Source organism: Cebidichthys violaceus, unplaced genomic scaffold (assembly GCF_023349555.1).
Source record: "Cebidichthys violaceus isolate CVI_PGR_0920_01 unplaced genomic scaffold, fCebVio1.0.p SCAF_157, whole genome shotgun sequence".
NCBI lineage: Eukaryota > Metazoa > Chordata > Actinopteri > Perciformes > Stichaeidae > Cebidichthys > Cebidichthys violaceus.
The window spans coordinates 964-6,804 of NW_027176326.1; the positions used below are offsets into that span (position 1 = coordinate 964).

The window sequence follows — 5,841 nt, forward strand, 5'->3', positions numbered from 1 at the left end:
TCCCTTTTTGTGATAAACTCTGCTCTTTACACACCATTCATGTGGCAACAAACTTCTCTATTCTTTTAATTGCATCAGACAAAACCAACATATCCTCCTGCAGCATTACAGCAAACTGAATGTGGTCAACCCATTCTGTCCAACACAAAAAACAACCACATTCATTTACTGTTCAAAGTCTCTCATTTAAGTTGCATTCAAGGTGTTTAAAAGATTATATTTAGAATCTATCTAAACACTTCTTACTTCATACCGGAAACAAAAAACTTCAGAATGTGTATGGCTTTAATTATGCATAATAAGGTTTGCACTTAAAGGAACAGTGAGTAAAATGTACAGGGATTAATGAGCAGAAGTTGAATAACATATTCACAACTGTGTTTTTATTAGTGTATAATCACCTGAAAGAATCGTTGTGGTTTCGTTAGCTTACAAAAAGTCATTTATATCTTCACAGGGAACTGGTCCTCTTCCACAGAGTCCGCCATCTTGCACGGCCATGTTTCTACAGTAGCCCAGAACGGACAAACTTAAAACTGGCTCTAGAGAGAGACGTTTTACCTTAACTGAAGGTAAATTTCATAAATGCGAATGAATTCTAATCCTGTTCTGAATTTCATGTAGAAAAGCAAAGTATTGATACGAGAAGCTCCTAGTTGTACTGAAATCCTAAAGATGATGTAATCTGCAACAAACCACTTGTTGCCACTAAATATCTCACACTGTTCCTTTAAAATATATTCTTTAAGTATGTTGGGTAAAATTGTGTAAAAAGAACAGTACTCGATTGGGAAATAGGAGGCACTGTGTGATCTCAACATGCACACCTCCTAGTAAGGAGAGAGGAAGAGGGAGGGGAGAGGACCCAAACTCAGACTCTGTACGCGGGGCGCTCCCTCTACAGGTCAGCTACCAAGAGCCCCGTAGAGAACAGTTTGTATTGTTTATGTCTCTTTTGTGAGCTGTTTGCATCCCTCTGTGGTCATTTTTCATCTCGTTGTAGTTGTTTTTGAGTCTCTTTGTGGATGTTTTGTATTTGCTTTGTTGTCATCTTTGAAGCCCATTGTGTCTCTTGTGATGTTCTATAATCTGGTTGGTTGTTCTGAGACTCTTTTTGGTCTTTTGAATCTCTTTGTGGTCATTCTCTGTATGTTTTTGGTCATTTTGTTTGTCTTTGTAGTACTTCTGTGTCTCTTTGCAGTTGTCTATGTGGTCATGTTGTGTTTATATATATATATATATATATATATATATATATATATATATATATATATATATATATATATATGACAGTGGAGTCCCTGTGAGGACCGTGTGGAGGCAGACATGAAGATGAGGGTGACCTCAGACCCTGCAGTAGAAACACAGACTGATGAAGAGGGGAGGAGAGGAGAGTTGTGTCTGGAGGAGGGACTCCATCATTTAAAGAAGAAAGCACTTCCTGTTAGTCAGAGAAGAAGGAAGAGAGGCGAAGGTAAACCATCAGAGTCTCATCATGGAAGTCCATCACTCTTTGATCTGCTTCTTCTTGCTCTGTGAGTACATTCACTTTGTATTTATATTTCTTTAATGTACACATGAACGTGTGAGTATTGTTATCGGGCAGTACTTTAGTACTTAGTACTTTATAAATAAACTCTACCTCAGGAAGGAAGTGAAGGGAACAAACTCAGTAAACATCAGTTAGTTTTGAAGTAAAACTTCTAACAAAAACTTGTTAGACTCAAGTTTTGTTCAGTGCCAGCAGTCTCACTGCCTGATAAAGTACATAATAAGGATTTGCTTTAATGTAACGCGTTAAGTAGGACGTGGAGACTTTATGTTAATGTGTCACATGAAGCATGACTAGAAAAAGAACAAGATGTCATCATCCTACAGGAAGTACACACAGTAACTGATGATTGTTCATCTTTTCAGCAGCTCTGCAGGATGGAAACAACGGTCTCGTCAAAGCACAAGTCTATACAGGAGCTGAAGGAGGAAATGTCAGAGTTCAATGCTCCTCTTCTTATTCTTATTCTGGAAGCAGGAAGTTCCTCTGTAAGGAACCATGTAAACAAAAAGACGTTATCATTGAAACAACCGATGTCAGAGCTCAGGAAGGCAGATTCAGCATTGAATGGAGCAGCATAAGAGATGTTTCTGTGACCATCACACAGCTGACCAAGTCTGACTCAGGATGGTACAGGTGTGGCTCTGGATTCTTCATACCAGCAGTTTGAAATCATCGTTGTAGACGGTGAGTTTCTACTAAAAGTCGTGAAAACATTCTTTCTTCTATCGTGACCATGAACACTGATTCAAGTAGTCACATTGTGACAGGTCTGCTGTAAATGATAACTGATCCACATCATCAGTGAACTACACAGACATAACTACTTATTGTTTGGATTTTATCTCAGAGGCAGAAGCTGAGAGATGAAAGTCTGTCATTTTAGATGGTAGAACAGAAAACACATCAGTTTGAACAGTTTGTGCTTCTGAAGAGAACGTTTTCACCTGCCAACACAAATATTTATATTCATATATGTACAATTATTATGAATAATTATTTTAAATGCCAATGAGGCTATTCACATGTTATAATGTCATCCTTAAGCAACAAATGAAAAATAAATTAAATATATATATATATATATATATATATATATATATATATATATATATAATATATATATATATATATATATACATATATACATACATATTTAGTCAATCATTTACTTTTCATAATCTACACTTGGACGAATTTGCAAAAATTCATTAAAAATAATATTATAAAATAATTATGATGCATGAAAATCTTCAATGACTACGTTCCATGCAGTCGTGACATTGCAGACATTTTTTAATTCAGAATATCCAGACAGAATATGATGTTGACATGAACATATCAAAATTATGAATATTGTCATATTCATAATGATAGTGGAATATGAGTGAGCATGTAAACCATAGTCAGTGTTGTGTTAAACTGTCACAGACTGGTTGAACTGGGCAGCTCCCAGTCTAACTGTGGATCCTCATCTACAGATAGTAACTATTGATTGTTCATCTTGTCAACAGCTCTGCTGGATGGAGATCCTCTGAAGAAACAACCTTCTACTCAAGACCTGGAGGAAACATCTTAGTTGAATGTTCCTTTACTACCTCTGAAACCAGGAGGTACTTCTGTAAGGGACAATGTGAAAACAAAGACAGTCTTGTTGAAACAACTGGTTTCACAGCTCAGAGAGGCAGATACAGCATCAAATATGAAGAAGGATATCCGTCAGGAGGATTTGTGTATGTGGGCATCACACAGCTGACCAGGTCTGACTCAGGACAGTACTGGTGTGGTCTGGACAGAACTTTCTCTCTAGATTCCTACCGTGGGTTTAACATCGTTGTCACAGATGGTGAGTTTCTACTTGAGAATGAAAACGTTTGTTTGTGTCTCTGGAGGTCAGCAGCTGATGTTTTACAGTCAGTGTGAACGCTGATGAATGCTCATTTAAAAGAGTTCAGCTGACACACAGGAGATCTCATCTCTCTCATCAGGACTTCTTTGTCTCAGCATGTTGTTGTTGTTGTTCACAGCTCCGCCCACTTCTAACCAAACCAAGCTATGACATCATCAGTCCCATCAGCCTCCACAGCAACAACCACTCAGAGCTTGAGCTCCACTTCAGGAAGCTCCAGACCACCAGCTAGAGGTTCATCCACTAGGAACCTGTTGATGGACTGTGTTGTAACTCTATTATGTTGTTCATGTTGTACTCATGACATCTATCACACTTCTGTCCATCCTGGAGAGGGACCCCTCCTCTGTAGCTCTCTCAGAGGTTTCTTTCTCTTTCTTCCCTGTTCATGTTTTTTTAGGGGAGTTTTTTCCTGTTCTGATGTGAGGGGTCCAAGAACAGAGGAGGTCTGTAGACCACAACGGGCTGAAGGAACCATTTAGTTCCTTGAAAAGTAGTCCTGAGACTAAAATTACCCAGAGCTTCTTGGTGGAAACGTGTCTTGTCTGTACTTATGTAAAAGCTGTTGATTTGTTTTTTAGGATTTACATATTTAGTTCATAATAGGACAGTTATTCAGGTGTTACTACTAGTTTGACAGCACTGCATGATCAGGTCCCACATGTTGAGTCATCATCAAGTAGGACACGTCCATAAAACAAACGTCTCTTCTCTTCATGCTCACACAGGTGTGTGGTTGTACGCGGTGATTGTCGTCGTGCTCGTCATCGTCTCAGGACTGGTGCTGATGATGTTCTGTATCGGAGGAACATCACACCTGATGGTGAGGCAACAGGACGAACAAACACAGTGACACAAACAACTGGACCTTCCTCATCTCTCATGTCAGCGTTTAAACCACTTTAACAACTCGTTGTAGTTTGACAGTGTGTCTCTGCTCATGATTCTCTGGAGCAAACATGACGGAGTTACACAACATGTAATGAACCTGAAGATGTGTTAGAGGAACATACAACTTTATGAACAACTGAATGCTGATACATGAGGAAGGCGTGACTCTTCAGGGCGGGAAAAGAGCAATTTGGAACTTCACAGCATTAGCTTCCTGCTATTAATGAGGTTTTATTGGGATCAGAATCTGTTCTGTTCTAATTACCAGGCTTGTCTGCACTTTCAATAATTACTAATTATAAAAGTGAAAAATATGTTTTCTTTTCAGCAGGTTTGAACACCAGAAGAACCTCAGAAGGCACAAACACGGAGGTAACTTTCTTTAACTCTTTGACTCTCACTGTTGGTTAGAGCTGGGCTCAGATGACAGCAGTTTAAAATCCTAACAGATTTTTAAAATCGGGTTACATCACACACACGAGGAGAATCTTCACAGATGTTCTCGTCTCTAATCTCAAACATGCACACACTACAAGATGTGGAAGTAATGGCACATCACACACTACAGGATATTATTAGGATGAGGCTCGTTTGAGATGAACTAGCAGTCGAGAGCAGGTGGCAGCAGCAGCGGGCGTTAACAAAGTACTGTGGTCAAGTTGAGCAATTTTCAGCCACCTTTAAGAATAAACAGGAAGTTACAGAAACATACTTCCTGTTAGATCAGATCTGTAGGCTAGTTTCAGACCTTGTTAGGTATATTCATGTGGAAATGTGCACATATCTGCATTGTATGCTGTCCTTTGTTCTTCTTATGTCTGCCTGTGAAACACTTTGCTGCTCGTTTAGATATGTATATATATAGATATAGATATATCTAGCTGCTAGTAGCTAACAATGCTAACAGCGCTAACAGTGTTTACCTGAGGCAGGCACTAGTATAACAGAGAAGATGGAGTCAGGTAGAACACCATGGACTAATAACACAAGGACTATAACTGTATTTTAGGTGAGCTTTGCTTCTCTGTTCCTCAGATTGCCCTCTATGAGAACTGTCGTCCAGTCTCCACATGTGAAGACTCCACCTACCAGAGCCTCGATCCAGCCAGCAGGGACCAGGACCAGACCTACTCTACACTCACACACACATAACACACATGAGCCGGATTCTGTTGCTGTGTATTGAAGCAAACATAATACACTTAAAAAAAGAAGAGAATGTGTTTCTCATTTTGCTGGTGTGTTACTTCTTCACAGTGTTGGATGATGAATTCTTCATTTGCATCTGATTTCATGGAGTTTATTTTTACATTTTATACATTTATTTCAAACATGTAACAAATAAAAGAGTAAAAACAAACAACATATAATGAACAGTAAACATAGAGCAAACTTTAATATATTTCCATGAACAATATAAAATCAACAACATAAATATATATTACATGTCCAAAAAGCAGCAGGAGGCAGTGTACATTTATATGACCGA

At 38.6% G+C, this 5,841-nt stretch overlaps 2 long non-coding RNA genes across 3 annotated transcripts; both read left to right on the forward strand.

The window, feature by feature from the left end:
* Window positions 1–3,103: 3,103 nt before the first annotated feature.
* LOC137872298 (uncharacterized) lies at window positions 3,104–4,251 on the forward strand. Its single transcript, XR_011102860.1, has 3 exons — window positions 3,104–3,398; window positions 3,580–3,695; window positions 4,190–4,251. It is a non-coding gene; the product is annotated as an uncharacterized lncRNA (long non-coding RNA).
* Window positions 4,252–4,261: 10 nt separating this feature from the next.
* LOC137872299 (uncharacterized) lies at window positions 4,262–5,609 on the forward strand. 2 transcript variants are annotated; one of them, XR_011102862.1, is made up of 3 exons: window positions 4,262–4,284; window positions 4,684–4,724; window positions 5,388–5,609. It is a non-coding gene; the product is annotated as an uncharacterized lncRNA (long non-coding RNA). The 2 variants fall into 2 exon arrangements; XR_011102861.1 differs by having other exon boundaries at window positions 4,264–4,284; window positions 4,681–4,724.
* The last annotated feature ends 232 nt before the right edge of the window (window positions 5,610–5,841 follow it).